Source organism: Pleurodeles waltl, chromosome 1_2 (assembly GCF_031143425.1).
Source record: "Pleurodeles waltl isolate 20211129_DDA chromosome 1_2, aPleWal1.hap1.20221129, whole genome shotgun sequence".
NCBI classification, from domain to species: domain Eukaryota; kingdom Metazoa; phylum Chordata; class Amphibia; order Caudata; family Salamandridae; genus Pleurodeles; species Pleurodeles waltl.
Window position 1 is genome coordinate 219,071,250 of NC_090437.1, and position 21,628 is coordinate 219,092,877.

Consider the following 21,628-nt stretch of genomic DNA (forward strand, 5'->3'; position numbering starts at 1 on the left):
CCACTTTCTTTTATTTATTTTTCTTTTAAGCTGCCTGTTATTTTATATGTAGGTGCCTGACGGTGAAAGACCTAAAAAAACACTTACAGAATATTTTGGGACATATTTATGAGAGGCTTGCGACACCAACGCATCACTTTTATTGGCGCTCCGTCATAACAAGCCTCTCACTCACACCTATGAGGCGACGCACAGCTACCCTAAGTGGCTTTGCATGGCCTCATAGATATGGCGTAAGTCAAAGCAGCGCAAGCCGCTGCGTTGCCTTACTCTGTGTCAAGGAGGCGTTCAATGAGCGTTGCATTGGGAGTTCCTATACAACACCCATGGATTTTTACGCTGTCCAGGTTTTGCAAAACAACGTAAACTGGAGCAGTGCCAAAACCTTACACAGACATAATGAGGAGAAATGTCTTCCTTTCTCCTACGTTTTTCCTCTTTCCATGTGTGTTGCACTCTGCTGCACACATGGAAAGAGGAAAACACCTCTCAGGATGTTTTTGTACAGGAAGGTGCCCTGTCCTGCACAAAAACAATCCTGCCTACATTGGCGCAAGGCCGCAATTTGTGCGCCAGCGCTAGGGGTACGGACAGGAATGCACAGTATTTTATAAATACAGTGCATTCTTACCCTTTTATATTTGGATAGGGCAGTGTAGCAAGAAGACTTGCGGTGCTGCCCCACGCCAATTCCTCATAAATGAGGGCCTTTGTTTTTAGCCACAGCCTTGATCACATCCCAATAATCACTGACCTTCGGTTTGCTCAACACTGTTTCCTATTATTTCCTCAACGTAAAAATGATTTGCAGTGGGAATTGGGGATGTTTATAATTGTCGATGATGAGGAGTACCAGGTACTAGAACATTTTGTCAGGAGGGGGGTCCTTATGCCTAAAAAGTTTTGACAGCGGGTCCCGGCATCAAAAAGTTTGAAGACCTCTGCCTTAGTTAGATGTTTTCAAAATTATTGTAGTCCTTTTTTTGTTTTGCTTTTTGCCCTCATGTATCAGCCCATTCCCACACATGCAAGTAATAATTTGTGTAAGTGATAGGAATGGCCCAGCTCTGAAACCTGAAATTGATTGTGAATTGTATTTTAATGATTTACTGATGTCACCATTGTCTGCTTTGAATTCTAACAATAAGGTGCATATTGCACTGTTGTTAATTTTCCTTTATTCTTTTGGAGTGTCTAACAGTGTTGATATTTAGTAGGCTAAATCTTTTCAGATGTTTTGGTCAGCCTATGGTTTTCATGTATGTTTATAACCTATTTTTGTGCACCATTTACATTGACATTGATCTTGGGACTGTAATAAAGCTTTGAAACTTTATACTGTTTGGAGTTTGATTTAGTGTTAAATCGTTCATAGTGTTTAGTATTGTTTATTGTATAATGTTATTGATTTGTGATTGAATGATTCTGACTACTATAGACTTTGTCAAGTCCAAAGGTTCAGTCGACCTCTATACGTGAGAATGGTGATGGTGACTCATCCAAGCCCTGGTGGTTTGTGAAATTTTCCCTAGAGCCAGCGCTCCTGAAGTCTAAACTTTGACCAAAAATCGAAACTTAAAACAAAAGTCTAACTTTACTTGTAGTAAAGTTAGACTTTTGGTCTAAGTTTAGACCTTTTGTCTGAAATTAGACTTTTGGTCTAAGTTTACCTTTGTGAATTGGTCCCACTGTATTGAATGCCAGTTTCTACAATTACTTTGTCTATTGTCATAATGCCATGAACAGCATAGTAGGAGTCAGCAGCTATAAAATATGAATTTTCCTTAAGTTTGCAACTAGAAATTTAGATTTTTATTAAAGGCCCTGGGGCGAGTATTAAACTATCATTGTCTCTATAACTTTGTATTAGACAGAATAATATTATCAGTCCCTGAAACAAATGCTATATTTATATTGTATTAGGGAGCATCTCCTTCAGGGAATTTGTACCCGCCTTACCAGCCCTAGTGAATTTTAATTCACTCCTGATACGACACAGGATCAAGATAGTATTTATCATGCACAAAGCCCAACACATATCTTGCTCCAACTATCTTTAAACTCTGGCACCACTACACAAATCATTAAGGAATGGAAAACAAACCTCAACTCATTCAGTGCATGGTCAAAACACTGAAATTTCAAGGCAAATAATTCATGTGTTCATTTGTTTAGAATGACTTACCATTTGCCTTGAGAAATCAAGCTGATTATCGCCAGTTTAGGAAAGACCTTAAAATGTTCTTGTTCTAAGATGCATTCAATCTATCCTCAGGTCCAATGCCAGCAGTTAAATTGAATTACTCCTTTTACCTATTGAATATCACTGTTTACCATCCTAATAAAATTGAACTTTTTCCCTATGCCAATTGCTTATCCTTTCCAATATTAATACTCTCTCACTGTTTGTATTTCCCTTGGCTTGTTATTTCTGGATATCCCTTTGTTTCCCATCCCTCCTAGTGATCTGAATTTCGCTTTTTGCACAAATCTAAACCAATACCTCTACTTTCCTCAGGAGTCAGAGAACATACCTACTGAAATTTGATTTCCTTGCGTATCATGACATTCAAAAACATGGTTTACTCTTGCGAGTAAATGAGGCTAATTGTTACAGTGTGTACATAGAAGATGAATGTGATGCAAGGTAGGCATTCCTGGGCAAAAAATGACAATATGGCCTTAGCGCCATATCTATCCCCGTGCTAAAATCAGGCATGGGGCAAGGGTGCCTTAAATATTGGTACTAAGCTTGTTTAGCGCCATTATTTAACGCCTGGGTCAGGGCAGGCGTTAGGGGACCTGTGGGCCTATTTCCATGGTCATGACATTCAAAAACATGGTTTACTCTTGCGAGTAAATGAGGCTAATTGTTACAGTGTGTACATAGAAGATGAATGTGATGCAAGGTAGGCATTCCTGGGGAAAAAATGACAATATGGCCTTAGCGCCATATCTATCCCTGTGCTAAAATCAGGCATGGGGCAAGGGTGCCTTAAATATTGGTACTAAGCTTGTTTAGCGCCATTATTTAATGCCTGTGTCAGGGCAGGCGTTAGGGGACCTGTGGGCCTATTTCCATGGTCAGAGACCATGGAATGGGCCCACAGGTGCCCTTCCCTAGCCCCAGGGAATCCCCCACCCAGACCAGAGGGATGCCAGAGGATGGGAGGACCCCATCCTCTGGCGATTCAGGTAAGTACAGGTAAGTATTTTAATTTTTTATTAAGAAGTGCCATGGGGGGGACTAACTTGGGCCCCTTACGTGGCACTGGGCCCAATAGCCATGCTCAGGGGACATATGTCCCCTGGGCATGGCAATTGGGGTGGTGGTCATGACTCCTGTCTTTATCCAGACAGGAGTCATGTCCATGGGGGTTGTGCGTCAAAGGATGACGGTAGTCTGGTTAGAGGCATTAATGATGCCTCTGCCTATAACAGCGTGATCTTTGACGCACAACCTCCTGTTCCCCATACGCTTCCCCCCCCGGCTAGCGTTCTTTTTTATGACGCTAGCCAGGCCTTACCCCCAACTACTGTCATACCATAAATATGACGCCAGGCAGGCATCTTGGGATGGCGCTAGCTGGAGGTATACTTTTACACGCAAACCTGCGTTAGCACAGTTTTGTGTAAGAAAGTATAAATCAAGGCCTCAATCCATTATCAAGATGTGGTTATTATGGATGCCTTCTCTCGGAAATATAACAAACTTTGATAAAGGCAGTAGGTTTGGCAAACCTGTTTTTTTTTCTTTTTTTGTAAACCTGCAATAGGCAATACAAGTCTCAATGAGATACAAACTAAAAGTGTGACAATCTACAGGTGTCATCCATGTATTTGAGAAAATAAAAATGTGACTAAAATTACCTATCATCAAAATAAATAAATAAATAAATAAACAAAACAAAACATGAAAATAAAAAAGAAATAAAAGCACAAACAATTTCAGGCCTGACAAAGAACTAGTCAATTGTGTACATGTGCAAAACCAAAATTGTATCCCTCTTAGTGAAGTGAGACAATTCCTGATGTGGGCTGACCCATTGGTCCATGCAGTCGACTTCGGAGGAAAGAAGGAACATGTGAATGACATTTGAACAGAACAATGGCTGAAGGTAACTGATCAAAAGCTCCTTTCTCTGTATGTGCATTTATTTTAATGTGTGTGAGTGTGTGGGTCTGTGGGTGCCTTTTTGCATTGCAACTCAATTCAAACTGACACTCCGTGAACCAGCCTATCCGGTTCGTACGGTATTTTTATTGCATAGCAAAGGCGTACGTGTCTTTACAATAAACAAATCACAATAAATGCATAAATTCTGTTCTAAAACAGGCAGCCAATCATGTATTGAATTAAACAAATTGGATCCTACAATTAAACAGACATAAAAGGCTAAACCTAAAAACGTCGTCGGTTTCATGATAAAGCCACGATTCAGTCATTGAAGACCAATATTTAATGGCATGAATAATTTCTCTTATGTTCGCTATTCCGAATTTCGCATTAGCTATTTATTTCGTATATCAAAAACGCATGACATGAATGAATTAAGCGTGAAATCGAGTCATCGTTGTACCCAAACAAACTAAGGCATTTGGACTTTGAAAACTGAAGATTCAAAAAAACTGGAATAGTGGGACACATAATAGGTGGAACCTCAGGAACTTTTTTTTAACAAGTAGGCTCCAGAGAAGACGCTGGAATGAATTTCAGCAGGGCATTCAGAGTACACCACATGGTTAGATTACAGCACTGTTGTGACTTGGAAATATGCATATGAGTAACACGCTTAAAAAATTCAGTTCTTACACTAATCAATGTTCGGTGGTGTGTTCAGTGGCATAAGAGAGGGAAGAACGTGTTCAAAGTAGGGATGCAAGCATTACAGAGCCTAGACTTAAAGAGTTACACATGGAACCTGACATAGGACTACTTAAATGTGATTTTTTTTTTTTTCAGTTTGAATGCAAGATTGGAGAATAGCGTGGCTGCTTGTTATCTCCTTGCATTGTTCTGGCCTACAACAGGAGCATTCAACATTGGGCAGATACATTCGGCAGATGGCGACCAGCCAAACCGCGTGCCATGCATGTTTGTTTAGAAACAAATCACTGACACCCTGCGTCTAAGGTAAAGAGAGGATGTGTACCACCCTCTCAACCATTCACCCAACGTATCCCCCCACCCCCCACGAGCCCTGTGAACAATCCGTGCAGAGATGATGTATTGTTGTCACCAAACAAGTAGCACATATTGTTTATTGACAAGTAAAAGAAGTTTTCATAATTCTTAAATCCACTAGACTAAGAGGCCCTGCCCATACAGCACAATCCCTTTGGCAGTCTGTATACAGTACCTCTGTTATGCATCTATAAAAAAGCGTTGTCTGCATCCAAAGTGAGACTGGTATCCATTTTTATAAGATTTTCGAACGTGCCTAAATGGTTAATGAAAGCAAAGTCTTTATTATGGAGAGTGATCATGAAATGCAATGAGCTGTAGACTTGGCTTGCATTACTAACAGCGTTTCCAGCATAAAGGTGTGTACATATACTTGCCACAATTCATAATTCCAGACTATTTATAGTGCTGTCTGAATGTTCCCCAATATAGGCTAAAGCTTGAAAGCAAGATTGGTGATTGCTTGAAAATGTACACACACAATGAAACTTAAAATATATTTGATTAAAATATTGTGCAATTTTAGGTGCCATTTCTTTGAAGTAAAACATGTTTGATGCATGCCTGTACTTACAAATAAAGATTAAGATTAATGAGGTAAAGCCAATTTGAAACTTTCGAAATTTGCCAAAGTACTCCAAAGTTTTAACCTAGTTGTAAACTTCTTGTGACTTTCAGATGTTCTGGATGTACAGGAAAATCCATTGGGGACCCAAGCTAAATCACTGAAGTGCATCCTTGTTTTTTTAGGGTCGATCGCACAAGTGCTCTAGCCTGTTGTAATCTCTTGTGGGCTTTTAACCATGCCCACTCTTGCTATTCATTCTTTGCCATGCGTCTTAAATGCTTCATTTTTATCGGTGTCTTTTGTGAAATGTCCCTCCTTTGTGTGCCGAGTTCCCTCCCCAGGCGATTTAACTAAGTGAACATTTCTGCTATCACACTACGTCACGCTTCTTCCTGTTATTAGGTGTGATGGGCCCTTCTCTGGTTTCGGTTTGCCTTGCCTTTCATCCCAGTCCGATCTTTTCTAGACATTCACGGAGGGAGTCAACGACTCTCGCGCTCACGGCGGCTGTGGCGCTTTGAATTGACTTGCTTTCGTCAACTGTTTTACTTTTCATTTTCAATTTATGTGGCAAGAAAAGACCAGTTAGGAATTTAAAACCCTAACAGCTCTTACTCGAGCAAACGCGAGACCCATGGCATTGCAATTGCTTATTGAGGTTGGCCAGGCATGAGTCTAATCAGACCTAAAATGTACACACCAGCACAGCACGAAAGTTCCATATGTAGAAACTTTCCAATCACAACACCGAAAGAGCTGTACATGGTATTCTGCAAGGAGACTTATTTTCACATGTGAACCAGACACGGAGTATGTGCCCTTCTAGGTGAATGAAACAGACTTTAGGAGTATGTGAAGCAGCACTAAAAATGTGTGAACTAATGCTTCATTCTTGAAACGTGCAAATGTGTGCGTTACTATGCATTGTTGGAGAGGGCAAAGATGATTGTCATTGCGCCATGATTGGTAATTTGCAAATCAGTGTATTTTTGCGCCTTTGAAGGAATTGAACAAATATGAGCAACACTTTGACTTTGTGAGGCCTATAAAGTATGACCATGCGGCTAATTGTGAAAACTAGGGGATTCCGAAGATAACTGAGCACGATTGGCTCAGAGTATTTTTGTGGACAGTCAGAAAATGTTCATCTTTATATCCATGTGAACGTTAGAAAAATATGTTATCACTCCTCCATTTCTCAAACCGGTAATTCAGGGATCGTAGCTAACAAGTAACTAAAGAAAAGACGAGCTAGTACTTGGGGGAGTTACATAATGATGACAGGGAGCTCGACAGCATCATTATGGTTATCTGCTAATGGACACGCTGCACACTTCTGATTGTAGTTTATTGAGTTTAAGCACTATGAATCACCAAGGTATTATGGCTTTTCTTCTTTGTTTTAACTCGTTTTTAGAGATAGACGGCAATCTTAACACGTGCAACATACCATGTAAAAAGACACCACAAGTCGACTTTTAATCAAATGGCAACTATCCCTTCCGGTAAAGACAACAGTGTGGGGGCAGACAGGGAAACGTGTACGGGTCTAATATATTCTACCGATCGTATTTCGCACCCTATGTTACTAAGAATGCATAAAAAACAGAAGAATCTGACTAACAACCCCTATCACGCATTACCACAGGGTCGCACACCACTATCAACCATTTTTAACGGAGCAATTGTAGAATGCCTCCAAGAAGTCTTCAAAATGTACTTAAGACCCAGGAGAACTTTGGTCACCTAAGACTTTGCACTTTCCCGATGTCTGGAAGTCCTTGGCTGTACCTGGGTGGGTAAACATCGTCAAGACTTGTCTCCTCTGTTGTGTAATACGTGACAGATCAGGAAAATGTGGACCCTCAGGCTCCTCTGTTACATCCCTTTGCATTTTGCGGTAGCTTGAATCAATTTCTCGCTCATAATAGAGCATAAGCCTACAACAATGGGTCCCTTCCCTCTCGGGGAATGTCCAGGCCCTCTGATAATCCGTTTAATCATTTTGACCTTCCCACTGGATGAGAAGACTACCCAAACAACTTTAATATTGAAAAATGATGTCAATAGAGGTCTGATTTCCTCTATTACTGGGGAAAACGAATACAGTCTTACTCTGTGTGCCATTGCTGTGTTCTTCATTCTTTTATCTTGGGCTCTAATGTGGATATAATGGTCACACCATAGTCTCAGCATTTCTGTTGTTGAATCCCTGATTCATGGGACTGCAATTGCAAGCCATTGGATGATTGTATCACTTTTAGCATCTTTAGGTGACGTGCAGTCTCTTCAACTCTGATCTGACACTTTGCCACATTGGCCTCCATTGCAGAAATTTTGCCTACCATCTTACCATATCTTTCATAGTTGTTTTTAGCTCTTGCATAAAGTGAAATACATCAGATTCATACAGGGTCAGGTTGGTGAGATCTCCTGATTTCATCTTTCAGCGTTATTCTTCTTGAAGCATGGTGATTTAAGAGTTGTAGAAGTAATTTCTATCTCTCACAGGTGTACTTTTATCTCATGCCTCAGTGGTTAACGCAGTAGCTACCCACATGACCAGTGGGGCCCCTGTACCCGAGTCTGGAGTTGGTGCTCTTGGCAATGCTTTTTCTAGTTACTTGTATGTGCCATATTGGTAGAGATAGCCTCAAATACTTCAATTAGCAGTCTAGTTTATGGCACAAACCTCACATTTAAATATGCCCTAAGAACGTCTCTAACAGCAGGGACCGCTGACACTAGCTTCAACTGTGTAAGAGCTAAGTCTTCTATGTTTCTGTTTTTAAGTCAGCATGTTTGTGTTACTTTTAACATGAATGAAGAGTTTCTCTCAGTAATTCTTCTTGCCTATTTTGCACCGTCAAATGTAATACTGATTCTAACCTCGGTAGTTACCTACAAGACGAATCGGGGCTCATATTACATTCCCTTTTTTAACGTCTCTTTGCAATGCTTTTTCTAGTTACCTATGGTCTAGAATTACACCCAAACGGAACATTTAAAAGCAGCTACAGAGTGTAGAGTGTGTGGACGAGCACAATGAGTGTGCCAATGACAAGCTAATCTGTACCCATGCCTGCTATACTGTGCCAAGAACCACATCAACAATGGTATCCATCCTCTCTGTGAAAAGTAGGGCGCCTTACTCATAGTGTAAATCTGTGTTTACCAGAATAGAGGTGACATGAAGCCTGAATATATTGGTTCAAAGCACTGCACCAGGAAATATAATAGGAGGTTGAAATTGGTGGCAAGGTTGCAGATGCTAAATTAGTAATATGCAGATGTTTAGTACTATTTCTGCACAAGTGAGGATCAAAATCAAGTCTGAAGCATGTCTAAAGAACCGACAAGAACAGAGTTCCAAGTGTATCTCAGGAGGATATTCTCCACAGCCAAACAGCAGAGCATGCCCTTGTTTACACCATTTACATGCCGAGTTACTACTATTCAATCCCTGTACTTATAAAACTAAAGACCATAATAATGGAGTGTAGAATATCTATGATCTGCACCTGCTGACGAGCTTTAGGCTTTCGAAAATTTGAACATTGGGAGTCCAGTTAAAGAAAACCAGCATTTGGATCTAGTAGCTGCGAGTAGCCTTATATACAATACGATTTTCCTCTCTAGAACGTTTCACTCATGAGACAACTGCTTTACCAAACAAGTACTACAGATGGAAGATCCCAAGGATGTTGATCCCATTGAAGCGAGCTGTACGAGGTTTTCTAGTTCGGAAGCATTCTCCTCTACTAATTAAAATCAATTAAGGCAGCCAAGCAAGTTTGCTCCCTTTATTTGACAATAATTATTTATGTAATGTGGCCTTACCTATACTAAAAATGTGAGCTGTTCATCAATTTTTTATGTTCTGAGATAACTTCTGTTCGAGCAAAGAGTGAAATATCCTCCCTGCCTTACCTCCATCCTGAGACCTCTCAGGACCACAAACATACTCCAAAAAATCTCATCAGAGCAAGCTACCTTTATAGGAAAAGGCTTCAGTGCCCCCGATCAGAGTTTTAACCGTCAAATAAATGTTACAGTACAATGATAACTAGTATACTTGACTCAAGACAGGTAATGCTAATATAAAACCGACCATATTCACAAGGTTTTGTGTCACCCTTGCGCCATACAAGGGGATGCAAGGGTGACACATGACCTAATTGAAATTTACCTAGCCACGTAAGGCCACCTTGTGTCTCCCGGCATGGCTTGATGATTCTAGAGAAATGAAAGGCAACGCAAATCTCCTCCTTGCTTTAGTTTGCAGCAGGGAAAAGTGCCATGGGTGGAGTGTGGGTGTTCCCAGGCATCCACCCATGCATTCTGACATATTCCCAGATTTGGCACTGACACTGGTAGACCAGAGAATACTTCACAATTGCATGCCTCCCCACCACAGGCACAATAAGGAGAAACATCTTTATTTCTCCTTGTATGTTTCCTCTTTGTGCATGTGTATTGTGCAGCACACATAGAAAGTGGAAAATGCCTTTAAAGGTTGTTTTTGTGCAGAAGGTGCCCCTTCCTGCAGAAAAACAATCCCGCCTGCAATACCCCCACCTTTGCACGATGTTGCAAGGGTTGCTGCGTTGGTGCTAGGCAACAGTTTGTATGCCAGCATAGGCAGAGAGCAGGAGTGTGCCACATAGTGTAAAACATAGTGCATTCCTGCCCTCTCCCTTGCATGCAGCGCAGCAAGGTGGCTTGCTGTGTTGCTTCATCTGAAATATTGATAAATATAGGCCCCAATATATTTGCAAAACTCTTGCACCAAATCAAAGTTACTTTGAGTGGCTTTTGTACTTTTTGTGAGAATTAGTGGTACTTTGAGACTAAAAACCTTTGTAAATATCTACACCCCTATTCCGTGTGTACTAGATTGCACTTGTGAATTACTATTCAACAAGACACTCCAAAACACTGTGCACCCCGGAATTAAGAAAAATAAAAACGTTCAATGTATTTCAAGGGAGCACTGTGAAAATAATTAAAGTGCATTTCCCAGAATTTGTTTCCCAAGTTTATTGCAGATGTTAACAATATGATATGTGTTAATCTGCACATGGTTTGTCTGCAAGAACACCCTATACACCTATACCTCTATCTTCACCTGATTTGAGAGCATTGTACACAACCTTGAATAGTTTAGTATTTGAGGACTAAACCTTCTGATTCCAATCCAGATAAAAGGGTGTCGAGAATCAGGTTTGGTTTACTCTGTGGACCTGATGTTAATTCTCTCCGGATGTCAAGTTGTTTACTATCATCATGTTATTAGACATTAAAGAGGGGGAAGTGGAATATGAATTGATGTCCCTGATGCAATCATGCTTTCTGAAGCACAACTCAGCAGCGGATGGGGCTTTAATCTATCATTTATTATTCAAAAGGAATATGTTAATACGTCATCTCCCCTCTATTTATGTATTTCTCTGGTGATTTGATAGGGCTGACAGGATGTTCCTATGGGAAAAACTGTGGAGCTTTGGTCTGAATATTTTGTGCTCACACGTTTTAATAATTTCTTAAGAAGACAGGGGATGAATGGAAGTGATACACTGAAAATATTAAAAGTAGAATATATTTTGAACACAGTTCCACAAAAGCGGTTGTGTGATACAGTTACACAAAAGCAATTGTGTGATACTTGATCCATGAAACATAATAGTTGTCATATGTGACACTGTAAACTCGTTAACTGAGCAGAAGGTTGCACGTCATAGGCAAAGGGAATAATTTGTGGAAACCAGAACCTATTTTCATCTTCAGTTTATGACCCAGAGAATGAGAAATAAGTAGTTAAAGTCAGAAAATAGAAAAAGAGAGAAAATGAAAGGTAGGAGATTCGTTTTAACTGTCGAAAGCAGATTTGTAATAAACCTACACGAGTGACATAAAGAGACAGGAAATGATAGTGGAAGAAAAAGGAGTGAGGTGAAATCAAAAGCAGGCAACCTCAGCAATGCTGGCATTCTAAAGCACCAGCCACAGGCCCCTAACCAAAACTATGGGCCTCTGAAATTACATTTTCACAAATTAAGCACTAGGGTTCTTTGACTGATATTTGCTTTTGTATGCAAATCGAAGATTCACCTTGAGGAAAGGAATTATTGGTAACCTTAATAAGGATGCTATGTATATACATTTGGACATGAAAAAGTCACATTTTTAAGTAAAGAAAATGGCTTATCGTGAGCCTTGCTAACATTGATGCATTGAATCAGAAGAACATATATGTCGTTATTTATTTAACGCTTTTGTAAAGCTCTTTACATCAGCAATGTCACTTCAGAGTGCTCACGCACCTATATAAGAACAAAAAATGCAAAGTTCTGAGACCATGAGAGTCCAGCTAGATGTACAGGATGAGCTTGGATATGCCAGTCTTCATTAGCTCCATGTAGGGGATTGGCCTAATTTAAAGCCTACTTAAAAACTCTGGTTTTCAGGACTAAAATACAAATTAAATGAGCAGCTGAAAAGGGGTGATTCAAATCTAGACTCTCCTGCAATAGGGATTTCTACTTTTGATCTGTTTAAACTTTCATCCCAAAGTACATATGGCCAAGACACTAAGCAAGGTTATTGTTCTTCTCTCTTGTATTCAGGCAGATGCATATTTGTGCATCATCTTCATGAATTCACCATTTTACCTATTGTGGTCACGTTCAAGAGTCATGTTATTCTTACATTAATCTTACGGATATTGACCCCCCGGGGGGAGGTGGAGAAATTATTTTTAGGCCATTTCTCCCCCCGGGGGGTGGGGGGGGGCAGAAAACCCCTAGACCCAAGGGATATATATACTTTTTTTTTTTTTTTATATGTGGGGAGCGACCCATTAGGCAAGGGTCGCTCCCAGGGGGACCAATTTATTTTTAGGCCATTGAAACCACTAAGCACCAGGTATTTTTTTTATTTTTTTATACTTATGCAGAAGGGGAGCGGCGCCTTGGTCAAGGGCCGCTCCCTGGGGGGGGGGGAATATTTGTAGGCCAATATAATTAGGCCGATCTGCCCTCAGGTGATGGTAGAAACCTCTAGACACCAGGGATATATATATATATTTAATTTACTTTATGTTTTTATGTATGGGGAGTGACTCCTTAGGCAAGGGTCGCTCCCCTGAGGGCAAATTGTATTTAGGCCATTTCTGCACCCCCTTTGGGGGCAAATCGCCCTATTTTTGTTAGGCCAAGCTGCCCCCAAGGGGGGCAGAAACCACCAGACACCAGGGATTGGTGTGTATGTGTCAGTGTGTGTTTTGTTTGGGGGGTCGATCCCCATGGGGGCACATTACTGTTGGCTATATCTGCCCACAGATCTGCCTATTTTTGGAAGGCCAATCTGCCCCCAAGGGGGGCAGAAAACCCACCATAGCCCAGGGAAGATTTTTTTTTCAAAATAAGAGGCCATACACCCACCGCAAATAAATAGGCCAAAGTTGGTCTGCCTCCCAGTGGGCAGATTGGGCAATTACCCCCTATCCACACCCTGGGGGAGGGAAAAAGTCTACTAGATGCCAGGGAATAAAAACAAAAAAAAAGTGGGGTGGTGACTACCAACCAGTATGGGCCTGGTTATGCCCCCACCCCAACTGAAGGGGGTAACAGTTTTTCAGCTCTCCCCTGCACTCTAAAACATCTTACCCCATGGCAAGGAGAGGACATTTGATTATTTTGGGTTTTGGTTTTACATTTAGGCCATGAGAGCTTGGTAACTAAAATCGTCCCACTTGGAATAGTGAGGGCTGCACTTTTTTGACTTTGGGACGCTGCCATGTAGAAAAATCCACAAGACCTAGACACATCTGAAAACTAAACATCTGGTTGATTCCAGGGTGGTGTGCTTCACATGCACATGCACCATTTTCTTACCCACAATGTCCTGCAAACCTCCAACTTTGCTGGAAATCACACATTTCCCCCATATTTTTGTGATGGAAGCTTCCGGAATCTTCCGGAATCCGCAACATTCCTACCACCCAACATTGTCTCATCCATACAAATAAAAATTCTGCTGCACCTGTCAGCCTAAAATTTTATTTTTTCAAACTGCCCTTTTGGACCCGCTTTGGTTTCCCCTCAACTTCAACATGTTTTGGGCTCTTCCCTGTCACAGGCACTTGGCCCACCTACAAAAGTGAGGTATCATTTTTACCAGGAGATTGAGGGGAACATTGGGTTGTAGGAAATTTGTCCCAGTGTGGTGACCCCACACAGAAATATGGGAAAACTATGATTTTTTAGCTAGATGTGAGATTTGTTGAGGATTCTGGGTAAGATAACATTGGGGATCCATGCAAGTCACACCTCCCTCGACTCCCTCTAGTTTTCAGAAATGTCTAAGTTTGGTAGGTTTCCCTAGATGGCTGGTGAGCCCAGGACCAAAAACGCAGGTGCCCTCCTGCAAAAACAGGTAGTTTTGTATTTGATAATTTTGATGTGTCCAGATAGTGTTTTGGGGCATTTCCTGTTGCAAGCACTAGGCCTACCCACACAAGTGAGGTACTATTTTTATCGGGAGACTTGGGGGAACGCTGGGTGGAAGGAAATTTGTGGCTCCTCTGAGATTCCACAACTTTCTGTCACCGAAATGAGAGGAAAAAGTGTTTTTTTGGCCAAATTTTGAGGTTTGCAAAGGATTATGGGTAACAGAACCTGGTGAGAGCCCCCCAATTCACCCCATCTTGGATTCCCCTAGGTGTCTAGTTTTTAAAACTGCACAGGTTTGGTAGGTTTCCCTAAGTGCCGGCTGAGCTACAGGCCAAAATCTGGAGCTAGGCACTTTGCAAAAAACTGCTCTGTTTTCTTTGGGAAAATGTGATGTATCCACGTTGTGTTTTGGGGCATTTCCTGTCGCGGGCGCTAGGCCTACCCACACAAGTGAGGTACCATTTTTATCAGGAGACTTGGGGGAATTCTGGGTGGTAGGAAATTATTGGCTCCTCTCAGATTCCAGAACTTTCTGTCACCGAAATGAGAGGAAAAAGTGTTTTTTTGGCCAAATTTTGAGGTTTGCAAAGGATTCTGGGTAACAGAACCTGGTGAAAGCCCCACAAGTCACTCCATCTTGGATTCCTCTAGGTGCCTAGTTTTTAAAAATGCACAGGTTTGGTAGGTTTCCCTAAGTGCCGGCTGAGCTACAGGCCAAAATCTAGAGCTAGGCACTTTGCAAAAAACACGTCAGATTTCAATGTAAAAATGTTATGTGTCCATGTTGCGTTTCCTGTCGCGAGCACTAGGCCAACCCACGCAAGTGAGGTATCATTTTTATTGAGAGACTGGGTGGACCACAGAATAGCAAAACAAGTGTTATTGCCCCTTGTCTTTCTCTACATTTTTTCCTTCCAAATGTAAGACAGTGTATAAAAAAGACATCTATTTGAGAAATGGCCTGTAATTCGCATGCTAGTATGGGCACCCTGGAATTCAGAGATGTGCAAATAACCACTGCTTCTCAACACCTTATCTTGTGCCCATTTGGAAATACAAAGGTTTTCTTGATACCTATTTTTCACTTTTTATATTTCAGCAAATGAATTGCTGTATACCCGGTATTGAATGAAAACCCATTGCAAGGTGCAGCTCATTTATTGGCTCTGGGTACCTGGGTTCTTGATGAACTTACAAGCCCTATATATCCCCACAACCAGAAGAGTCCAGCAGAAGTAACGGTATATTGCCTTCAAAAATCTGATATCGCAGGAAAAGTTACAAAGTAAAATGTGAAGAAAAATGGCTGTTTTTCTCAATTCAATTTCAATATTTGTTCATGTCAGATGTTATTTTCTGTAGGAAACCCTTGTAGGATCTACACAAATTACCCCTTGCTGAATTAAAAATGTTGTCTACTTTTCAGAAATATTTAGCTTTCGGGGTTCCAACATTGGTTTCACACCCATTTCTGTCACCAAGTGGAAGGAGGCTGAAAGCACAAAAAATCGTAGAAATGGGGTATGTCCCAGTCAAATGCCAAAATTGGTTTGAAAAATTGGGTTTTCTGATTCAAGTCTGCCTCTTCTTGAAAGCTGGGAAGATGGTGATTTTAGCTGTCCTTTTTTCCCTTTTTAAAAAAAACAAAAAACAAAACCTTCACTGTATTTTGGATAATTTCTTGGTCTCCTTCTGGGGAACCCACAAACTCTGGGTACCTCTAGAATCCTTAGGATGTTGGAAAAAAAGGATGCAAATTTGGCATTGGTAGTTTATGTGGACAAAAAGTTATGAGGGCCTAAGCGCAAACTGCCCCAAATAGCCAAATAAGACCTGGCACCTGAGTTGGAAAAGGCCTGGCAGCGAAGAGGTTAAGATAATGATTCCGTATATGTTAAGGATCTGAGTTCTATCATCCCGTTGATGCTGTGAAACCAGATTGTATGGATGCACCACAGGCTTCTTGAAAGATGCTGCATAATTAAAGAGTTTGACAGAAAGCAATGAAAAACACAGTATAGTTGGGACAAGCTTCAGTAAAAAAAAAAAGAAAAAAAAAGCACTTAAAAAATTCTTCTTAAGGCCTTGTTGAGATCTAAATATATCACCCTTTAGAATCTCAATCAACCACGTTTGTTTGCATAAAGACTCATAATAAGATGAAAAGGTAAACTGATTGAGAATAATAGCATTAAGTTCTTGTTTTGTCTGGAAAGACTTTTTTGACTGCAAACAATTTGACTTGCACCAATCATTTTATTCTTTCATCATCTTTCATAGTTAGGCATTCAATAGGGCAGGCTGACATTGTGTCCTATGCTGGTAAACTAATACAAATTACATGCTTAAATTGTTAAATCAGATTCTCTTCCAAGTTGGATAAAGCATACAAATCCTCATTCTGATTGCAACCATACCTACATGCAAGATGTGGCAAGGCTCTGAAATGCTTTGCTTGCTCCTGATTTATCATCTGTCTCAAAGCATTATTAACTTACCAGCTCTTATCAATTTTTCCTTTGAGTCCCTACTGTACATCTTTTGGAAGAATATCACAAAGACCTTACACCAGGTCATCCATTCTTGATTCAATCCATCAAAGTTATTGAATGTTATTATTTACATTTGCATTGAAAGAAGCTAGGAATAAATGATTACTAGTACACAAATAGTGTTCTACTTATATGTTGTTTGAATGACACTTGGTTCAGCAAAGCTTTTGCCAGTTTAAGACCTTAATTTGGGGTTGATGTGTCATCAAACCTCATGAGCCAATAATGCCTTATATTCTCTAGAGGCATAACAAACATTGCTACTCTCATTCAGAAACTACACAATGACATTTCATCAGACTTTAATTTATAAAACTATTATGGTAAAGTTGTCAAGAATAATGAATCTGATATTAAACAAATGCAGCCAATGTTCCCTCTTTACGGAAGAATATGTAGGCCTTCCAAACTAATTTCTCACAAAATTATTACGCTCTCATCGATTGAAGGAAAGTAAAAATGACGTTATAAAGGGCCAGCATGTTCTTAGAATCACTGAAGGATCATCTGCCCACTAAGATCTGTTATATGTGGATATGGATGTTCCTGGGAGTTTTGCATGTGCCACATGGCATCACCTGTCAGAGCATCATCCCCTGCAGGGGTATGTTGACTATGTAGGGTTCCACTGAAATTACAGTTTCTAAGATCATTGGAGAGGTCGTGGGACAGTGCTGGCCTGGTATAGAGCTTGCTGATGCCTGTAGAAGATGCTTGTTTATTTATACCTGCTTATCTACACTCTGCATAAAGGTACGCTCTTCGTAAACCCACATCTCTCTTGTATCCTGTTTCTTTCTGATGTCTTCCTGGATTGGGGCTTAGTTCTTTTTGTTGAAGTGGGAGACAGATCACGTCAAAGTGGAAAGAGTCACAGTGAGACAAAAAGGGAGGTAAGTGGCAGATTGATGAGGTGGCAACCTGGGTTCAGACATCCCAGATCCTGTGTCAGGCTCCCAACTCTAGAACTTGCTGAAAAAAGACAGTACCAACTCTGCCTACAGGCTGACTCTACTGTCTATTAGTGGAGGTAGGAAAAAAAGAGAACAGTGTGATTGATCGGTATCCAGTAACCTTTGCATTTCACCTTTTGTCTCCTATCCACTTCTCTACTCTCCTAAATCTGTGTGTCTGCTGACAATTAGGCAATGTGTAGAATGGTCTGTAACACAGGCAAATCTTGTCTAAGTAATCTCAACCATCTTTAAGGCCCTCATGACAGTCAACTAGTGTGAGAGGTTCCTTGACTTCAAGAGGACCAGACACTAGAGGCTAGAAAAGCATTTGCTGGCTCTCCATACTACGTTTCCAAAAGCAAAGCCTGTACTCCCCCACAGAGGTGTAACAGAGGCCCCAGTTTTTGCTGTGGCATAGGGGGCCCTTAACCCTTCACGAGCCTCTGAAGCCTTCAGATTGTTTTTTTTACACTCTGGCCACTGAATATCTTTGAGATGTGGGAGGCTCAGTATTAGAAATAGGGTCTTTGGTTGGCATTCAGGTTACCCCTTGCCCAAGCAAGGAACCTCACTCTAGTCAGGGCAAAGGAGGAACACACCTGGTTAACCCCGACTCACCCCTTTGGTAGCTTGGCACAAGCAGGCAGGCTTAACTCAGAAGCAATGTGTTAAGTATTTGTACCAACACACACAGTAACACAGTGAAAACACTACAAAATGGACACCATACCAGTTTAGAAAAATAGGTAATATTTATCTCAATCAAACAAGACCAAAACAACAAAAATCCAACATACACAAGTTAAAATTTGAATGTTCAAAACAATAAGAGTCTTACTTCATTGAAAACAATGGAAACAATGATTTTACACAAAGTACATGGTTAGCGTAAAAAAAGAACACGGGTGAGCGTGCCTTGTAAAAGGGCAGTGAAGTGTTGATTCATTTCTTGCAAGGGAGGTTGTATGTCGCTTCTTCTCCCGTCAGGTCGGTGATGCGTTATTTTCTCCTTCACAAGAGAGCTTTGTCCCCTTTCACAGGCAGAAGCAGCAACTGCAGGATAGCCCAACAAAGAACAGTCACAGGCAGGGGCAACACTTCTCATCAGCTCTTCAGCTCTTCTCTGTTGCAGAAGTTCCTCTTGAATCCAGAAGTGATCTAATTTTCAGGGGTTTTGCATCCAATATATACTCCCTTTTTGGCTATAAAGTAGGCATACTTCGAAAGGAAAGTCTCTGTTGTTCACAAGATCCTGCCTAGCCCAGACAAGGCCCCAGATTCACACCAGGGATACTGCCTTGGGAGAGGGCAGACACAGCCCATTCATGTGTAAGTGACCACTCCTTCCTCTACTCTAGCACAGATGGGGCATCAGGATATGCAGGCTACACCCCAGCCCCCTTTGTCTCACTGTCTAGAGGGGATTCACAAACAGCCCATCTGTCAAACCAACCCAGACAGGCAATCCACACACAGGCAGAGTCACAGAATAGTTTAAGCAAGAAAATGCCTACTTTCTAAAAGTGGCATTTTCAAACTAACAATCTAAAAACCAACTTCACTAAAGATGTATTTTTCAATTGTGAGTTCTGAGACCCCAAACTCCAAATTTCTATCTGCTCCCAAAGGGAATCTGCAATTTAGTAATATTTACAGGCAGCCCCCATGTTAACCTATGAGAGACATAGCCCTTGCAACAGTGAAGACTGAATTTAGCAGTATTTCACTGTTAGGACATGTGACATACATCAGTACATATCCCACCTTTAACATACACTGCACCCTGCCCATGCGGCTACCTGGGGCCTACCTTAGGGGTGCCTTACATGTATGGAAAGGGAAGATTTAGGCCTGGCAAATGGGTGTACTTGCCAAGTCAAATAGGCAGTTTAAAACTGCACACACAGACACTGCAGCTGCAGGTCTGAGTCATGTTTACAGGTCTACTAATGTGGGTGGCACAACCTGTGCTGCATGCCCACTAGTAGCATTTGATTTACAGGCCCTGGGCACAACTAGTGCAATTATCTAGGGACTTACTAGTAAATCAAATATGCCAATCATAGATAAGCCAATTTACACATACATTCTACATAGGAGCACTTGCACCTTTGCACTGGTTAGCGGTGGTAAAGTGCCCAGGGTATTACAATCAGCAAAAACAGAATCCAGCAGACATCAGCAACCTGGGAGGCAGAGGCAAAAAGTTAGGGGAGACCACGCCAAGGATGCCAATTCTAACATATGTCCTCCAAGCTGAAAGTGGGGAGCAGCTACCCAACCTCATGAGAGTTCTCTTCACTAAGGCGGGAGAATCTGGACTGACCATCAGCATTGGCGTGTTCTGTGCCAGAGCGGTGTTCCACTGTAAAATCCATCCCCTGTAGGGAAATGGACCACCTCAACAGTTTTGGATTGTCACCCCTCGTCCGCATTAACCATTTGAGGGAGCTTGTGGTCTGTTGGAACCCAGAAGTGAGTTCCAAACAAGTAGGGTCTTAGCTTCTTCAGCGCCCAGACCACAGTAAAAGCTTCACGCTCTATTGTATTCCACCTACGTTCCCTGGGAAGTAATCTCCTGCTAAAGAAGGCTAGAGGTTGATCTAGGCCCTCTTCATTTAGCTGTGATAACACTGCTCCTATACCATGCTCTGAGGCATCAGTTTGCACAACAAACTTCTTGGAGAAATCAGGTGCCTCCAGGACAGTTGCTGTGCACATTTCTGCCTTCAGAGCATCAAAGTGGTCTGGCAAGATTCTGTCCAGATCACCTTCCTTGGTTGCTTCTTGGAAGTCAACTCATTCAAGGAGGCAACAATGGTGTCATTTACCTTGACACAATGTCTGTAATAGCCAGTGAGGACCAAAAAGGCCCTCATCTCATTCTGGGAGGTTCCCAAGCGAGAATGGTGTCAATTTTAGGCTGTAGGGTGCCACTTGGCCACTCCCTACCTGGTGTCGAAAATACACCCCTGAACCCTGCCCTATCTGGCACTTACTGGCCTTAATAGTGATGCCTGCCTTTTGCAGAGCCTCCAACACTCTGTAGAGGTGCTGCAAGTGTTCCTCCAAAGTGGAACTGAACACTGCAATGTCATCCAGGTAGGCTGCACTGAAATCATCCAGCCATCAACACCTCGTTTACCAACCTCTGAAAGGTGGCAGGGACATTTTTCATCCCAAATAGCATTACTTTAAACTGGAAGTGCCCACCTGGCATAGAAAGTGCTGACATCTCCTTAGCCCCCTCAGTTAAGGCAATCTCCCAGTAGCCCGATGTCAAGTCAAAGGTGCTAAGGTATTTGGCAGCTCCCAACCAATTGATGAGCTCATAAGCTCGGGGGTTGGGTGCGCGTCAGTCTTAGTGACCGTAGTGAGACCCCGGTAGTCCACACGGAACTGGAGTTCTGGTTTGGCACCAGGGTCAGCAAACTTTGGGACCAAGACCACAGGGTTGGTGCAAGGACTACTATAAAACTCAATTACCCTTAGGGTTAGCATCTTTGATACTTCATCCTTGATGCTAGCCCTGACCTTATCAGTCACCCTGTAAACCTTCTGTTTAATAGGTGGACTGTCCCCAGGGTCCACAACATGTGTACACAAGTGTGTGACCCCTGGGATAAAGGAGTACAGGGAGGTGAACTGACTCAATACCTGGCAACAGTCCCTCTGTTGTTCTGAGGTCAGGGTAGGGGAGAGGTTCACTCCCTCCACAGACCCATCTTTCTCTCCAGCAGACAGGAGGTCAGGAAGAGGCTCACACTCTTCCTCCACCACATCATCTGTTGCTAGGAGCATGGACAGTTCAGTCCGCTCAAAGTGTGATTTGTGAGAGTTCACATGCAGGACCCTTAAGGGGTTCCTGGGAGTCCGCAAGTCCACCAGGTAGGTGACTTCGCTCTTGCGCTCCA